At 33.6% G+C, this 19,379-nt stretch overlaps 1 pseudogene across 1 annotated transcript in view; it reads left to right on the top strand.

Moving 5' to 3' along the window:
- LOC115991224 overlaps positions 1–18,691 on the top strand; it is a 29,976-nt pseudogene extending 11,285 nt beyond the window's left edge. The window contains exons 7-17 of the transcript XR_004092180.1: positions 7,244–8,452; positions 8,882–9,077; positions 9,260–9,470; positions 9,603–10,175; positions 15,408–16,710; positions 16,813–16,947; positions 17,057–17,247; positions 17,455–17,665; positions 17,805–18,042; positions 18,159–18,309; positions 18,389–18,691. The product of XR_004092180.1 is annotated as an uncharacterized LOC115991224 (transcript). The remainder of the gene's footprint in view (positions 1–7,243; positions 8,453–8,881; positions 9,078–9,259; positions 9,471–9,602; positions 10,176–15,407; positions 16,711–16,812; positions 16,948–17,056; positions 17,248–17,454; positions 17,666–17,804; positions 18,043–18,158; positions 18,310–18,388) is intronic.
- Positions 18,692–19,379: the final 688 nt, after the last annotated feature.

Below are 19,379 nucleotides of genomic sequence, written 5' to 3'. Positions count from 1 at the left end.
CTGACCCGACTAGAAAACACACCGAAAATAACTTTCTCTACCAATTGAAGTAGTTTGCCGGTATGATTGTGTCCAATCTATCGAGATCTCGTCAAGATCTGGCCTGATCTCTTTGAGATCTCGCTGGATCTCTTTGAGATCTGCCAAGATCTCTTCAAGTTCGGCCTAATCTTGTTGAGATCAGCCAAGATCTCTTCGAAATCCGGTCAAATCCATCAAAAATAAGCAGATTTCGGCAAAAATCCGGCGCTATTCGCACAATCCGAGCCCGACCGTAAACCGACCAGAAAACTTTGACATCTGACTCCCGAACTATTGCCGTCGGTGGGTCGGCAGCGGGTCCATGTTTAGGAGACCCGAAGTGATCGGGTCGGTTCCGAGTTGGGCACAAACCCGACCCGGACCGACCCGTATACAGGCCTATTGTTGGCAACTGCCCCATCATCAAATTTCGTTAAAATTTGCAAAAGTAATTCATAAAGCAAACCGAAATGGAATTAATTTGTATAAAGGATGCCTTAATTGAAATAGTTTATATAACTCCGCTTCATATGGTGGATTAATTTATAGGAGTAGAGGTACCATCAGAGTCCTTTTTTTTTTCCTTCGTTTGGAGTTGGTTTTTCATTAATTTTCACTTCATTATCAAAATATGTGTGTTCTTGTGTTGATTGTATCACTCTTTAGGTTTGATTTATATTTGTAGTTGTGGACCTTGTGGTTAATTGATTAATACTATGATCACCAAATTGATCTAATAAAATTATTTTTAATTAATCCACATAATTAACAAAAGGGGTTTAAATTAAAACTTTAGAATTATAATTTTTCCTCAATCTAATTGTCCATAGAAATTAAACTAGGGAAATCAAGAGCATACTATCAAAGTTTTTTTTTTTTTTTTTTTTTTTTTTAAGCTTGGCCCAATTTTCAATTGAAAATTTAATTTTTAAATATAGCAGGGATTTTAATAAAACACAAACAAAAGTATTACATGGAGGTTCTGGTTAACAGACTAACTATTTTTGGAATCTAACAGCTATAAAGGGAGACGTCACCTTTTGGTGGAATACATTTAAAAGGCTTTAATTTTTTTTTTTTTTTTTTTTTTTGCTAAAATGTAAAAGGCTTTAATTAAATGACATCGTTTGTATCAATAATATGAATATCACATGGACACATCTGTGTTTTAATGACAGAATGTGAGGCCTGATAAGAAATGCCACCGTTTCATTTATAAAAATTAAAATAAAAAAAAGAAAAAGAAAAAAGGGTCGAATGGACCAAATGGACTAAGTAGGACCGAATGGACCAAAACAACTTTCTCTCTCTCTCTCTCTCTCACAGAGCTAGGGGTGGCAAAATTGAACACACTTCGTGAACCCGACACAACACAGCACAAATTTAGCAGGTTATTGATTGAGGTTTAGTGGGTTCGTGTCATATTCAAGTTGATACAACTTACCCGTTTAATAAAGGGGTTGGGTTAATGTTGAACCCATGGAATCCGTTTGACCAATCTAACTTGTTTAATTGAATGACATTTTACAAATATATTCTTCAAACCCTAGGTATATAAACTTATTAATTGTTGTGGTTTATTTCTTTTGACATATTGTGATTAATTATTTGTGATATTGAGATATATTTTAGTTTTGAATGATTAATTGTGATGCAGTTACTCGTTAGTTTTGAATTTTATATTAAAAATATTTATTTGTTTGTTTTTTTTCATATAAATATATATATATATATATATTTTTTTTTATAAAATCTGATAAACAAGTCAACACGATTGACCCGTTTAATAAATGGGTCATGTTAGGGTTGAGCAATCTTGACTTGTTTAATAAACATGTTGGGTTAGTATTGACCCATATAGTCAGATACTCATGAGTTGACACAGGGCCGGCCCTTCCACTAGGCCAATTAGGCAATTGCCTAAGGCCCCCAAGTGGAAGGGAGGCCCCAAAATTTTTGAAAAGAACGATAGTAGGGAAAAAAATTTTGGTTTTATATGAATCTAAAAAAAATCTGACACATACTTTTGACCAAAAAACAAAATTTCTATTATACCCGTTAAACATTGGTAGCACAAAAAATTTTTTGGTCTAAATAAAATCAATTGTTTCGAAAATAACATCATTATCCACTAAACAAACCAAAATTCAACCAGATAAAATACAAATACAATCTAAGAAATTAACCACAAAACAATCAATAATTAAAACAAATAAAAAATCTCAAATCCCTAAAATTTTTACCGTTTCTCTTTCTCATTTTTGCTCTGCTTTTTTCTCTCGGCTCTTGCTCTCCGCCACTCTCATTCTTTCTCTCCACTGTTGCTAGCTTCCTAGCTCGAGCTTCCTTCGATCTAAATCATCCAATCGCATCTGATCTGAAAACTTTGAGGAGTAAGGACTGTCGAGTCGATTGCCTTTTTATTTTTATTTTTTTTCGCTGCTGCTTTTGATTCTGCAAAATGGGCTTTTGAATTTTGAGGTATAACTTATAAGACTTGACTTTCTCTACTTTAGATTTTTTAAGACTGGGCTTTATATATTGAGTTATGGCTTGACATTTCACGTTTAGGCCTTCAAGATTTTTTTTTTTTTTTAGGTGTAATAGGATTTGTTTTATGTTTTTTGTGGGTGGGTCTTATTAATAAGACTTGTGTGGTCATCTTGGCATCTTTTTGGTTGGGCTAGGCTTGTACTTTTGTTATGGCTGTGCTTAATTTTAATTTTTTTTTTAAAATTTTAATCTTGTGTTTATGTTTATATATATATATATATATATATTTAGTTATTAGTAATATAATGAATAAATCTTTATTTATGTAGGTTGAAATTGCTAAAAACTTGTTATTATTCGGTAAAATTACAACAATATTTTTTTATATAAATCAAGTTCTATTTCTTATTTGCTCTACACTTGAAAGTTATTTTTTTATTATTTTAGTCTTTATAAATATATTGTTTGATTAGAAATGTTTACTAGAAAATATGCATCTAGATATGAAAAACTTAAAAAAAGGAAAAAAGAAGAAAAATTAATTGAGTCTCAAAAAGAATCAATAGATATTTGTTATTAGTAATAAACAAAATATAACACAAAATTTAGATGAAAATATCACAAATGTGCAAGAAATTTTACAAAATTTGAAATCACTAGATAATGATAGTTTACAAAAATACTGTCTTAAACTTGAATCTTTTCTCAAACATGATGTTAATTATGATATTAATGGTTTAGATTTATTTTTAGAGTTAAAGGTTTTAAAAGAAATTTTACAAATATAAGATTACACTCTGATTGACATACTAAATTATACAAAAAGATTAGATTCATTTCCAAATACATGCATTGCTTATAGGATTTTACTAACAATACCTATTACAGTAGCTTCTGTAGAAAGAAGTTTTTCAAAATTAAAATTAATAAAATCATATCTAAGATCGAAAATGTCCTAAGCAAGGTTTTGAAACTCAGACTAGACCGTACGGTCCGACCAGAAAAACCGCTAACCTCTCAGTTTTGCAGTTTTTTTAACTTCAAGAACCACTCCATGGGAAAAAAGCAGGAACGCGTGTGAACCGTGGTCAGACTGTACGGTTCTGAGAAACGTGACCAGTTTGTGAGGTTCAGACAGTTTCTTTTTGTTTCATCTTTTCCAGTGAATTTTGGCCAATACACCGGTATGAAGTTATGATCAAATCTAGAAGAAATGAAAGAGCACGAAGAAGAACAAAGATCGGAAGGAGATCTGATAATTTTAGATCTTGAACAAAGGGATTTGTAAGGGAAAAAAAAAAAAAAAAAAAACTAGAGAAGAAGAAGAAGAAGACAAGTTCCTTAAAAAAAAAAAAAAAGAGAAGAACACAACGAATCAGGGTCTGCACCATAAAAAACTCCACACTTGCTCAGCAAATAAATAGTAAACACAAACTACATCAGATCAAAAAAACAAAAACACGAATTACAGTAACACGTATCTTCGTCTTCTGCTGCTACTTCTTCTTTTTTTTCTTCTTCTCTTTCTTTTTTCCGTTGATAGAGCTCTGTAATTTCCTCTTTTTCACTGAGGTATGTGCTTCTCTTTCTTTCTTTAGACTTTTGTTACTTTTGTTACTTCTTTTGAATTCCTAAGTCCCTATACCTCACGTGGCTAACTTGGAAATGATGAAAGGTTTAAATTTTTTAATAAAAGCAAAAAAATTTCAGCCATTAGATTCAGATATTTTTTTCAGCTGCCCAACCGTGATGTAACATGCATTGATAGGTGCATTAAATATTCTAAGTATTTTTGAGAGTAAGAGAGGTGCTAGATCCACAACAATTTTACAACAAATCATAAGTGGTTAGTTGTTATTGGTTCAAATTTGAACCTAACATTAAGATTACTTTTTTGCCCTAATAATAACAACCAATAACAACCTGCAGCTTAGGATTTGTTATAAAAATGTTGTGAAAATGTTGTGGACATATCATTTCTCTGATAGTAATGTAGTATCACAATATTTCAAACAATTTTTTTTTTCTATAATTTGACACATGGCAAAGTGTGAGTAATGAAAAAAAAAATTATGAGTTTACATCTCTACCACTCACATCTCATCATGTGGCAAATTGTGGCAAAATTTGTATAAAATGTTATGGTACTATTATTTCTCTAATTTAAATTAATATTTACAGTTAAGAATATAATAATTATTTCAATTTAAAATTATTAAATAATTTACATATTTTATTTTATTTTATTTGAGTGTCTTTCTAATTCTTATATAATAATAATAATTCTTATTATTATTATTACAAGTTTAACTAATCAATATATAAATAAATAAATAGATATTATATTTAAATTTGCTTAGAATTTGATATTTCTTATTTGTCTTGTAAAAGTTATGATATGAAAATATATATTTGAAATATAGATATTTATATTTAATTGGATTATTTTAGTTAATTTAATATTTTTTATTAATTTAATATTTTTATATATAAAAAAATAATTATTAAATTAATTATGACATCATCATGGTTTGACCCCGGTTCAACCTTGGTTCAACCTCAAAAACCTTGAACCTTTCTCTTTTACGGTTTAATGAACGGTCTGGGTTTCAAAACCTTGATCCTAAGAAAGATTGAATGGATTATCTATATTATTGATTGAAAAGGAGATGTTAGAAGAATTTGAATACAAAAATTTAATTAGCCAATTTGCATCTCAAAAGGCAAGAAAAATAGATTTTTAATGAAATATATTATAATATAATAATATTAAATAAATATTAATTTAATTAATACATAAGTATAAAAAATGCTCCATTTTAGTTCTCACCTTAGACCCCAAAATATCTAGGGCTGGCCTTGAGTTGACACGACATGAACCCGACACGTGAACACGAATTGCCACCCCTACTCTCAGCCTCATCTCTCTCTTCAATATAATTGGTCTCTCTATATCTCTAATCTCTGCTGATTGCGATCAGTCATGATGCTAAATTACCAATTACTCGCTCAAGCCAAGAATTAATATTTGGCCATGCCTTGATGACTCGCACTTTAATCTCTATATCCCAGTATGTCAATCTCAAGCCAATTTTCTGGACCATGTATCTGCCAACTTCATCAAACTATCAAAATTACTCACTTCAGGAAGGAATACGTGCTAAAAGTTAATGATATGTAACATGTTGCTGTAGACATACATTAAATTTCTCTAAATCTAAAGAGATTTAATACGCCAGTCAATTTCAGGTAGGAAAATGCATACCCTTAATTCGCTGAAAATTGATGCTGAGAATGCCTCCAGTCCCTAGAGCAATTCTGTTTTACTTGATGCAATATCCCTTGACTCCCTTTTGATACGCTAAATTACTCACTTCAGTGAGTAATACGTGCTAAAAGTTAATGATATGTAACATGTTGCTGTAGACATACATTAAATTTCTCTAAATCTAAAGAGATTTAATACGCCAGTCAATTTCAGGTAGGAAAATGCATACCCTTAATTCGCTGAAAATTGATGCTGAGAATGCCTCCAGTCCCTAGAGCAATTCTGTTTGACTTGATGCAATATCCCTTGATTCCCTTTTGATACGCTAAATTACTCACTTCAGTGAGTAATACGTGCTAAAAGTTAATGATATGTAACATGTTGCTGTAGACATACATTAAATTTCTCTAAATCTAAAGAGATTTAATACGCCAGTCATTTTCAGGTAGAAAAATGCATACCCTTAATTCGCCGAAAATTGATGCTGAGAATGCCTCCAATCCCTAGACGCAATTCTGTTTGACTTGATGCAATATCCCTTTTGATACGCTACTTTTTAATTAGTTTGAAGGGACTGCTTAGTAGTGGTCCTAAAAGAAAAGTCAAAGACGGGGATCAAAGAGACCAGAGAAGACTTCGTGTCCATTTGAATAGAACTTATTTTACTAAAACTGAAAACACTGTAGTAAAATAATTTTTAAATGTGTGAATAATACCGTGAGACCTATTTTTAATGAAAAGTAACTGAAAATTGAAGTTTGTGGGACTTGTGAACAGTGAGAAGGTATTGCATATTTAGGAAACATGCATCCTCCCCTTCACAAGGGGGTAGACCCCAAACATGCATTCTCCCTAGACCCCAAACATGCATTCTCCCCCCTCACAAGGGGGTGGACTCTTGTGAGGGGGGGGGGGGGGGATGCATGTTTCCAAAACATGCTGAATTTTCTCGTCAACAGTGCACGTGGGAGAATAGTTAAAAGTTGCAGCTACTGTTCATGAATAATGCATGAACAATAGCCGTAACTGCTCAAGTCCAACTAAAACACGGCTTAAAAAAAAAAAAAAAAAAGAAGAGTAAAATGCAAACACAAAACTCAAAACGTGTATGAAGTGTGGGTTTGGATCCAAGTCTACATTTTAAGTTTGTGTTTTCTCTTCTTTTTTTTCTTCTCGCTTTAGCTGTAGTTATTGACCAAGTTAGCAGTGAACAGTGCACCCGTGCACTGTTCATAGGTTCCACAAACTTCACTTTTTATCAATTTTTTCATTAAAAATGAGTCACACGGCACTATTTACACATTTAAAAATTATTTTACTACAATATTTTCAGTTTTTAATTTTAGCAAAATAAGTTATATCCAAACGGAACTTATATAATCATAATACTCAATCAAACCAAAAAACTTTTCTTTCTAATAATGTCTTCGATTCTGAAACAAATGATTATGTCTTTGATTCTGATAATTCTTCTCTTCCCATTTTGCACTTGCCTTGATACCTTAACACCAGACCAATCCATCAAGGATGACCAATCTTTGATTTCCAAAGAAAATAATTTTGCCTTAGGCTTCTTCAGCCCTGCAACTCTAGCTATCGGTATCTTGGTATTTGGCACGTCAAAGTGACAAAACAAACTGTCGTGTGGGTTGCAAACAGGAATGATCCTATCAATGATTCTTCTGGAGTTCTCTCCATCAACCAGTTTGGAAACCTTGTCCTCCATGACAGTTTTAACCGTCTTCTATGGTCTACAAATGTTTCTGTCCAAGGGACAACCTCCTCTGTTGCTCAGCTTCAAGATTCAGGAAACCTGGTATTGGTCCAGGGCAATAACAAAAAGGTGTTATGGCAAAGCTTTGACTATCCTACAGACACTTTGCTTCCAGGCATGAGGCTTGGGTTGAATCGGATAACTGGGCTAGACAGGTTCTTGACATCTTGGAAGTCACAAGATGACTCGGGAACTGGGGACTACTTCTATAAGATGAAGCCTTCCGGCTCTCCACAAGTCTCCTTGTATAAGGGTTCGACCCTGTATTGGCGGTCAGATCCATGGCCATGGCACATATCATCTTCATCATCACCAACATCGTCATTAGCCTCAATGGGTTTTCAGTATGATTTTGTTCACAACGAAGATGAGGTATCTTACACCTACTTTTTTGAAGACCCCTCTATCATTTCTAGACTAGTGATTGACAACTTAGGATCGTTCCGGATACTTATGTGGAATAATGGTGATCTTCAATGGAAGGAATTATGGTCAATGCCTAAATACCGGTGTGACAACTATGGATGGTGTGGCGCGTATTTTAAATGTGGTCCTGAGTCTACTGATATGTTTGAGTGTACATGTTTGCTAGGGTATGAACCTAAGTCTCCAAGGGATTGGTATCTCAGAGATGGTTCTGAAGGGTGTGTGAGGAAGCAGTCGATGTGTGGCAATGGAGAAGGGTTTGTGAAGGTGAAACGTTTGAAGCTTCCAGATTCGTTTATTGCAGCTTGGGTAGACGAGAGTATGACTAGCTCAGACTCAGAGTGTGAGCAGGCATGCTTGAGTAATTGCTCTTGCACTGCTTTTATCAGCATGAACATTGATGGGAAGGCGACCCGTTGCTTGGTATGGTATAGTGAATTGATGGACATTTTGGGGGATACAAATGAACGGTGGGATCTAAATATACGTGTGGATGCAACTCAGTTAGGTAGCCTTTTATGCTATCTTGAATTTGCTTTTCTAAATTTTCATTATTTCACTTTCGGAATTTTGGACTCAATATATATATATATATATATATATATATTTTTTTTTTCCAGCAACTTACACAAGGAAGTCCAAACGTTTACTTGGGCACAAGAGGCAGCTGGCTATTATTATATCATCTGTTGCTGTGCCATTGTTTCTGGTATCCTTCACAGCCCATATGTGTCTAATGAAGAAGAGGAAAACAAAAAGGTGACAAAATTGCTTGCATTGTATTGTTGACACACACACAGATATATATAGTTCTTACTCCTTAAATCAGTCCACCATGTGAGGTATATAAATACTCAATTGCGAAATTATAGTGAAAAATTTCTATCAATATGTTTTAGGACAATTAAGAGAAAATTGCATAATCAAGTATCAAATTTTATTGGCACCAAAGACCTTTTGGAGAATAATGAGCTCGAGGACAGTAGTAGACATCCAGATTTATTGATTTTCGATTTAAGTTGCGTAATTGCTGCCACTGACAATTTCTCTCTAACCAACAAACTTGGGCAAGGTGGTTTTGGCTCCGTTTTTAAGGTACAATTACAATTCACAATGACATTGTTCATATCTTCGCCATTTTTCTGTGGGTGTGAATGGCGGAAAATGAGTTCAAGAAGCTAAGACATTTGTTACTGAAGTAGCATATAGAGGCATTAACTGAATTGATTAAAACTAATAGTTATGAGTAAGCTTAATTTTTTGGATCATGAATTCAGGGTCAATTATCTAATGGACAACAAATAGCGGTAAAAAGGCTATCCAAGAGTTCAGGACAAGGAATAGAAGAATTCAAAAATGAAGTTTTGTTGATTGCAAAACTTCAACATAGGAATCTTGTCAAAATTTTTGGCTGTTGCATTCAGGAGGAAGAAAAGATGTTGATTTATGAGTACATGCCCAACAAAAGCTTAGACTCCTTCATTTTTGGTACCTTTTCTTTCTAAAAATCTATTGTGCATTCATTTGTCTTATTCTCCTTTATTATATATGTTCAATGAATATTTTTGAAGAACATAAAACCACATATTTTGAGTACACTAGAGAAAATTTTTGTTGTAGATCATAAAAGAAGTTCATTGTTGAATTGGGGAAACGCTTTGAAATCATTATCGAGATTTCTCTTGGAATTTTGTATCTTCATCAAGATTCAAGATTAAGAATTATTCATAGGGATCTTAAAACCAGCAATATTTTACTAGACGCTGAGCTAAACCCCAAAATTTCGGATTTTGGAATAGCCTATATATTCAAAGGTAATAATGGCATATGCAAACTTTAACATTATCTTTAATATTGTCACATGCAGTGGTTATATGTCACCGAAGTATGTAATGTTTGGGAAATTTTCAACCAAATCAGATGTCTTTAGTTTTGGTGTCATATTGTTGGAGATCATAAGTGGGAAGAACAATAAATGAGACATTTGTTTCCCATGAAGTCTTGAGATGCATTCAAATTGGGCTGTTATGTGTGCATGAAAATGCGATGGATCGACCAACAATGTTAGCAATTATTCTCATGTTGTGTAGTGAGACAACTCTTCTCTCTCCTAAACAACCTGCATTCATTTTTAGAAGACCTACCAATGATTTGGGATCAAACACAGGGGGAGGATCTTATTCTATAAATGACGTGACATAACTAAGGTTGAAGCTCACTAATAACATGTCTGGATATATTGAGAGGGAGGAAGGGGAGTAGAGTAGAGTTGGCCATAAACTAGTTCAATATCCGGTCAACTCTACTCTACTTCCCCTCAATCCAAATAGGCTTTGAAGATAATGCTTCTTGTCAAATGCATCTAAATGTCATCTATAAGGATTTGCAAGACAATATATCATTTTAATCTTTTTGTATTAAAGAACACATGTAAGTTGGTGATAATTACAATAATATATTCTAATCGCAAGCTCACATGATGCATGGTAATAAATAATTATTTTGTAATTCTAATATGATGTATAATTTTTTCTCTAAAATTTGTTGAAGATAATTTTTTCCCTAAAAATTAAACAATTTCTATTCGGTCTAATTAGGTCTACTTAAGCCCCATTCGGTATAATTCAATCCAATTTGATCTACTCATTAATTTTGGTCCTCTTTGGTCCATGTTGGACGAATTGGGCCTTAATTGATTCTTTTTATAGGTTACTTTTAAAGTTTAGCTCAAAAATTCTTTTTTTTTTTCCTTAATTTTCGAGTAGAAAAGTATGAAATTTTATTATGTTTGGGCAAAACTCTATAGTTTTGAGTACAAAAATACAAATAAAATAGACATTAGAAATTAGAAATATGAGCCCTAAAAATGCAATAAAAATTATTAATATTAAAAAGTTCTATTCGGTCAATTCTATCCTTTTCAATCTGCTTTGGTTCTATTTGGTCCATTTAGGTCCTATTCGGTCCATTCCATCCACATTGCTCCTATTCTATCCACTTCAGTCCTATTCGCTCCATATTGGTCCTATGTTATTTTGTTCACTTCGGTCCTCTACAGTCAACATTGGTCCTATTCAGTCCACTTCAGTCTTATTCAGTCCAACTTGGTCCTATTCAATCCTATTTGTTCCTATTCGGTCCATTATGTCCACTTTGGTCCAAATCTGTCTATTTGTTCTTATTCGGTCCACTTCAATCCCCTTAAATCCTTTTCAGTACACATTGGTACACTGTCCTATTCGATCCATTTTGGTCCCATTCAGTCCACCTTGTTCCAATTCAACCCTATTCTGTCCATTTGGTCCACTTCATTTTATTTGGTCCAATTCAATCCATTTGTATCCATCTCAGTCCATTCAAACCACTTCAGTTCGTTTTGGTCTACTTTGGTCCATTTTTCTGTACTAAATATAGGAAAAAGACATGTTTGAATGAGAGCACCTATTCTAAATCCAAAGTTATTAAAAAATATATAAATCTCAAACTCGTAATATCTAAAATTTTAAGCATTTTATTTATTGTCATTACACTTTTGTTGAGCCACATTAAAGTAGCATTTTAGTCCGTTTCGATCCAGTAAGTGAAAGTCTTTCTAATTAGGAAGGTTATAAATATACAAATTTGATATTTATGGTAGTTACTCGTGTTTTAAAATCAATACTTTTAAATGAATTGCATGAGGTTGATTATAACTTCAAACTAAATAAATAAATATATATAATTTTTATTTAAATAAATTATTCAAATTCTTCATTCTCTTAAAAGAGATTATTATGATAATCATAATTTTATTCTCTAATTATATGATAAGTTTTGATTATCATACTAAATATGTATAGTTTATTCTCTAAATTTTATTATAAATAATTTGTTCTCTCCAAAAATTAAATAAATTCAAAAAATAATGAATAAGTTTTGGTTATCATACTAAATATGTTTGGTTTCTTCCATTTAAATTTTTAAATAATGCGAGAGTAAATGCAGCTCTAGATTAGCAATATTTAGGTGATGTTTGTTTTGCCAAAAAATATTTTCAATTAAGTGTCCGTTTAGCAAAAATTTATTTTCCCAACTTATTTTTAATACTATCCATAGATTTCACTACACTTTTTAGTATTATTCATGGTACTATTTCAGCTATTTCAGCTAGCTTTTACATAGTACTTTTAGCAAAAAAAATTAATTTTAGCAAAATAAGTGGATCCAAATGGACCCTAAAATTTTTTTTTTTTGAAAATAATCTGTTTTCCAAGGTTGTGGTTGCATTCTAAAAAATGCTTCCCAAAAAATAAATAAGTGTTTGGTTCCTAAACCACAGTATCAAAATTATCGAATCAATCTCTCTCAAAAAAAATAAAATCAAAATTTATTGAATCAAAATCAAAATCATAAAAAGCCCGTACAGAAGCACAAGAGACACAACACAAAGGCCATAAAGACTGAAAATGAAGTTTTTTGAAGCCAAGATAAGCTGGGACTGGTGTAAACACTCACCAGCTTGTGTCCTTTGTGACAAACCCAAATCAATTCTTGAAGGAAAATGCGAGCTCAGATAGAGAGAGAGTTTGTGCCTGCCTTGTGGTATTGTTGAGAGAGAAGGGTGGGTCGCAGACTCGCAGGGAGCAGCACCCAGCAGCAGGTGAGAGAATCAGTGACTGTGTTTCCTAAAACTGTGAAACTTCTATGATTATCTCTGTTACTTAATGTTTTTATTGACGCCCTCTCTGCATGTTGTGTTTTATTTGTGTATGTGATTTAGATTGGTAGTAGATTGAGTTGGAGAAGAAACTATGTGTTCAAAAAGATACTAAATTCGGGGTGTTGGCCCGGGCTCTTAGTCCATAGCTACATAATCACACCATTCCTTAATTCATAGTTCTAACTCTTGCTATTTATGCAATGCAACTCATATCTCAATATCAACTTTGATTAGCTTTGGTCTTTCTACTGACTTGAGGCCCAGAAATCAGTTATTTATTGGAGTTCTCTACATCTGCTTTCTTCATATAGCAAATTTTGCATTGGATGGGAGATAGAAGGTTAAAATGAGGGATTATTATGTTAGGAGGAACTGACACTTTATTTGGGGTGTTGTACCCATGTCTCCGTATCGTAACTAACAGTGTCCTATTTATTGTATCATGTTAAAATTTTTCTAAAATGACCCGTGTTGCCGTATCTCATCTATACTCGTACTTACAGTTGTGTTTGTGTCCGTGTTCGTGCATCCTAGCTATTATGTTGCATGGGTTAATAAAAAAATTATAAAAATATGTGTTTTAGTTATGCGATATAGTTTAACTTGTCCAATACCTTGTGCTTTTATTTTTTGGAGAAGATCTACTACCTTGTACTTAAGGCTTACATGCCACATAGAATATACTTTGATCTCATATACTTTGATATTCTTTTAAATTTGAGAAATGAAATATCCACAACATTTTTACAACAAATGCTATATAGCAAGTTGTTATAAGTTGTTATTGGTGGGGTAGATAAGTAATTTTAGTGGTAAGTTCAAATTAGAACTAATAATAACTAATCATCTATGATTTGTTTTTGAAAATATTGTGGATGTAACACCTCTCTTTAAATTTTAAAATTGTGCTTCCAATTAGCAATTCTGGTTGACTTGTGATGCTTAGTGAAAGGTAAGCTGGCTTATTGACTATATGCAATTTCCATTTTGATACTCTACTTTTTTTGTTTGAAAAAAGATGTGGTTAGTCCTAAAAGAAACAATAGTCAGAGACAGGGATCAGAGAGAGAAGATTTCATAATTCTCTCTCTCTCTCTCTGTGTATGTGTGTAGGAAGACTTCACAATCCTCAATCAAACCAAATATCAGTATTTTTTTCCCCCAAACCCCCCAAAAAAGTTATTTTAAGTGAAAGACCAATAACAACATACATGGATGCTGAAAAATTGATCATATATTTGATTCTGATAATTCTTTTCTTCCCATTTTGCATTTCCCTTGACACCTTAACATTAGACCAATCCATCAAGGACGCCAATTTTTAAAATTCCAAACAATGATTATTGGAATTGGACCAGAAGTTGGAGTCTTGGAGATACTATAGTTACCTTATTAAAATTAACTTTGCATTCATGCAACTTTTATAAACTTGAGGAAATTACACTTTACCCTCCTGAGCTATACCTCAATTTACATTTACCCCCCTAAACTATGAGAATGCATACTTTATCCCCCTAAACTCTTAATCATGTATTAGTTTGTACCTCATCCCACGGGTAATAGTTTAGGGTAATAAGTGTGCATTCTCATAATTTATAGGGATAAGTGTAAAAGGGAGTATAGTTTTGGGTAAGTGAAAAAAGGAGTCATAGTGGAGGAGAGTAAAGTGTAATTTTCCCTATAAACTTTGTTGTATATTTCACAATATCAATGGGGTAACAGGTCTTTCTTATCTATCATATGGTCTAAAATAATAATAATAATAATAATAATAATAATAATAATAATAATAAGAATAATAATAATAATAAGATGTGCTTTTTTAGGCATACCATCATTTAACTTGACCAAATAAATCAACCCCAAGTTAGGTTAGTAATTTACAATCTGTGCATCACAAAATGAAATCACCAAAGAGCCAAATTAACCAACTCTTTTGGGTGCATGTGAGATTTTGATGAGTCCATGAAATGTTATAGATCACTAACAAATGAATTATTCTTCAGCAAGCTATATATGATCACAAGTTTGGAGTTTGAAACCTATTACTTTTGTTTCTTTAAATAGTAAATGTCAATATGATTAAGATGTAAAGTTAATTTTGTACTAAGTTGCCTCTCTGTCACACAAGGCAAAGGAAGCACGTACCTCCTTGAGTTGATAAACCAACCACGCTATACTAATAAAAAATGCATTCCAGTCCACGGCACAATATCACCACAAAGATTTATTAAAGGAAAAATAAAAAAGAAAAAAGAAAAAAGTAATTGTCATACATGCGTAAATAACTTGCTACGCTATAGAATAGATAGTGATACAACATGTTTGAACATTATATGTATATTACATTATTAATATTCCATAGCATTGAACAAACATGTCATAAATTTTATTTCATCAGATAGAAAACTTTAATTTGACATGCCAATAGGCATACAAGTGTCTCAAACTCTACAATTTACAATATATATTGGGATAACTTTTCAGCAGTCAATTTTCAAAATGAGAAATTTATCTATTAGATGTAATTCTGGTTGGCTGATGATTCTTATTGACTTTGTAAGCTGGCTTATTGAATTGATGTAATATCCTTTTTGCCATGCTACTTTTTGGTTTGAAAGAAGGGATGCTTAGTCCTAAAAAACACAAAATTGTCAGAGACAGCTGCTATCAGAGAAAGAGAGAGAGGACTTCCTAATTCTCTCTCTCTCTAGCTCTTTTGGTAGGGTAAAGCTAGCAGAAACATGGATGCTGAAAAAATAGTCATGTCTTTGATTCTGATCATTCTTTTGTTTCCATTTTGCACTTCCCTTAACACCTTCACACCAGACCAATCCATCAAGGATGGCCAATCTTTGATTTCCAGAGAAAATAATTTTGCCTTAGGCTTCTTCAGCCCCAGCAACTCCAGCTATCGGTATATTGGTATCGGGTATGTTAAAGTGACAAAACAAACTGTTGTTTGGGTTGCGAACAGGAATGATCCTGTCAAAGATTCCTCTGGAGTTCTCTCCATCAACCAGTTTGGAAATCTTGTCCTCCATGACAGTTTTAACCGTCTTCTTTGGTCTACAAATGTTTCTGTCCAAGAGACAACCTCCTGTGTTGCTCAGCTTCAAGATTCAGGAAACCTGGTATTGATTCAGGGCAATAACAAAAAGGTGTTATGGCAAAGCTTTGACTATCCTACAGACACTTTGCTTCCAAACATGAGGCTTGGGTTGAATCGGATAATTGGGCGAGACAGGTTCCTGACATCTTGGAAGTCAGAAGATGACCCTGGAACTGGGGACTACTTCTATAAGATGAATCCTACTGGCTCTCCACAGGTCTCCTTATATAAGGGTTCGACCCTTTATTGGCGGTCAGATCCATGGCCATGGAAAACATCATCATCAGCAGCAGCATCAGTCTCATCGGTTTTTTATAACGATTTTGTTAACAACAAAGATGAAGTATCTTACGCATACTTTTTGGACGACCTCTCCATCATTTCTAGACTAGTGGTTGACAACTCTGGATTGCTCCAAAACCTTATGTGGAATGATGATGATCTCCAATGGAAGGAATCCTGGTCAGCACGTAAATACCAGTGTGATTACTATGGACACTGTGGTCCAAATAGTAAATGTGTTCTTGATTCGGATGACAATTCTAATAAGTTCGAGTGTACGTGTTTGCCAGGGTATGAACCCAAGTCACCAAAGGATTGGTATCTCAGAGATGGTTCTGGGGGGTGTGTAAGGAAGCAGCCGGGGTTTTCTATGTGTGGAAATGGAGAAGGGTTTGTGAAGTTGACACGTTTGAAGGGTCCAGATTCATCCAATGCAGCGTGGATGGACATTAGTATGAGTAGCTCAGAGTGCGAGAAGGCATGCTTGAGTAATTGTTCTTGCACAGCTTTTACCAGCATGAATATTGATGGGAAGGGGACCCGCTGTTTGGCATGGTATGGTGAATTGATGGACATTTCAGAGAATACATTAGAACCGTGGGATCTAAATGTACGTGTGGATGCAACGGAGTTAGGTAGCCTTCTATTCCTGCTTGAATTTTTCATAAATTCTCATTTCTGCCTATTTTCACCTTTTGGATTGTGGATTCAATATTCATCGGTTTTCTTTTTCCCAGCTACTTACACTAGGAAGTCCAAAGGTTTTCTTGGCCCCAAGGGGCGGAGGGCTGTTATAATTATATCTGTTTCTGTGCCATTGTTTCTGGTGTCCTTGATAGCCTACATGTGGCTAATGAAGAGGAAAAAAAAAGGTAACAAATACAAACACAGGAGTAATTAGATTTGTCCACCATGCGAGGTATATAAATGCTAAATTGCAAAATTATAGTGAGCAATTCCTATCAATATGTTGTAGGACAGTGAAGAGAAATTTGCAAAATCAATCATTATCTTTTATTGGCACCAAAGACTCTTTGGACGGGAATGAGCTTGAGGACAATAGTAGACATCCTGATTTATCAATTTTCGATCTAAGTCGCATAGTTTCTGCCACTGACAATTTCTCTCCGTCCAACAAACTTGGGCAAGGTGGTTTTGGCTCTGTTTTTAAGGTACAGTTACAATTCATTATGACATTGTTGATATCTTGCCTATTTTTCTTTCTATTTCACATTCCAATTATGTGAGGGTGTGAATGCAGGTAGAAAGTGAGTTTCAAAAGCTAAGAAATAACTTATTGAAGTAGCAAATATAAGCATTGAACTTAATTGCTTAAAAATAATAGTTATGAGTAAGCTTATTTTTTATCATGAATTCAGGGTCAATTACCTAATGGACAACAAATAGCTGTAAAAAGGCTATCCAAGAGTTCAGGACAAGGAATAGAAGAATTCAAAAATGAAGTTACTTTGATTGCAAAACTTCAACATAGGAATCTTGTCAAAATTTTTGGTTGTTGCATCCAGGAGGAAGAAAAGATGCTGATTTATGAGTACATGCCCAACAAAAGCTTGGACTCTTTCATCTTTGGTATATTTTTCTAAAATTCTATTTCCATTGTCGATTTTATTTTATATGTCCGAATGATTTATTTAAAGTACATAAAACTACATATTTCAACACTATTTAAATCACATTTTGAGCACATTGGTTGAAAATTTTGTTGTAGATCCTACAAGAAGTTCATTGCTAAATTGGAGGAAACGCTTTGAAATCATCGTTGGGATTGCTCGTGGAATTTTGTATCTTCATCAAGACTCAAGATTAAGAATTATTCATAGGGATCTTAAAACCAGCAATATTCTACTAGATGATGAGATGAACCCCAAAATTTCTGATTTTGGCATAGCCCGAATATTCAAAGGGGACCAGATCCAAGACAAGACAAACAAAGTTGTTGGAACATAGTAAGCAACTCACAAACACATTTGCTCACACATGTAAACTTGCACACTTGCCGCACATATAGAAAATAAAGGCCTATGCAAGCTTTAAGATGTTCTTTGATATTATTTACATGCAGTGGTTATATGTCACCGGAGTATGCTGTATTTGGAAAATTTTCAACAAAATCAGATGTCTTTAGTTTTGGTGTCATAATGTTGGAGATCGTAAGTGGCCAGAAGAACAGCAATTCGTATCAAGAGCATACTTCGCTAACTTTGATCGGGCATGTAAGTAAGAAAAACCAACAATCTTTTTCACTTGCATTTATAACACAACCCCTTATAAATAATGTGATGACCCATACAGGTTTGGGAACTATGGAGAGAAGATAAAGCCATGGATATAGTTGATTCATCGCTAAATGAGTCATTTGTTTCTCATGAAGTCTTGAGATGCATTCAAGTTGGGCTCTTATGTGTGCAAGAAGACGCAATGGATCGACCAACAATGTTGGCAGTTCATCTCATGCTAAGTAGTGAAATAACTCTTCCTTCTCCAAAAGAGCCTGCCTTCATTTTCAGAAGAACAGGCAATGATCTAGGATCAAACACAGGAGAGGGATCTCACTCTATAGACCGCGTGACAATAACTAAGCTTGAAGCTCGCTAAAGTTGAAGATTTGAGTTAGCTGTATCTTATTGCTTCTACATGGATTTATGGGAAAAATTAACATTTACTCTTTTTGTATTAAAGAACAATTATATAATTTCTTAATCTTTTCTTTCTTTCCTTTTTGTACCAAGCAATTCAAAATTAAAATATAAATGCTGGTGAAAACAGCCTACTTCAGTGGAATGTAGTCTCCCCTGACCTTTCAAGATCTATAACTGGAGTGCAAGCCTGATATACTAATAATTGAACGGTATTGGAGAATTATGTAACCTACAGACAAATTTCTGAGCTCCATGCAAGAAGTCATAGCCAAACATAAGAATTTTAAAGGAAAGATAAAAGCCAAACGTGCAGTCTTCGATGGATATTAAATATCCTCTTCATAATCAATAGATGGGAATGTGTTTGCTGTTTATCCTCACATGTTAAAAGCTAATCTAACTAATCACCTACAACGCTTGCATATTTTGACTCAAAATTTTTCGAAAGTTTGAATTTTATATTAGGTCAAGGCAAGGGGCACACTAAATACTACTCCACAAAGAGTGGACAAACCAACAGCTAACCGTATCCCCACACCCCCCCCCCCCCCCCCCCCCCCCCCCCCCCCCATCAATTCATATATATATATATATATATATTCAACCACATTAATACCCTTTCCTTGACCAAACTGAAATAGCAT

The sequence above is a fragment of the Quercus lobata genome, chromosome 5 (assembly GCF_001633185.2).
Source record: "Quercus lobata isolate SW786 chromosome 5, ValleyOak3.0 Primary Assembly, whole genome shotgun sequence".
Classification (NCBI taxonomy): Eukaryota; Viridiplantae; Streptophyta; class Magnoliopsida; order Fagales; family Fagaceae; genus Quercus; species Quercus lobata.
Note: the sequence above shows the minus strand (reverse complement) of the source record. Positions and strands in the feature narration are given on the sequence as shown.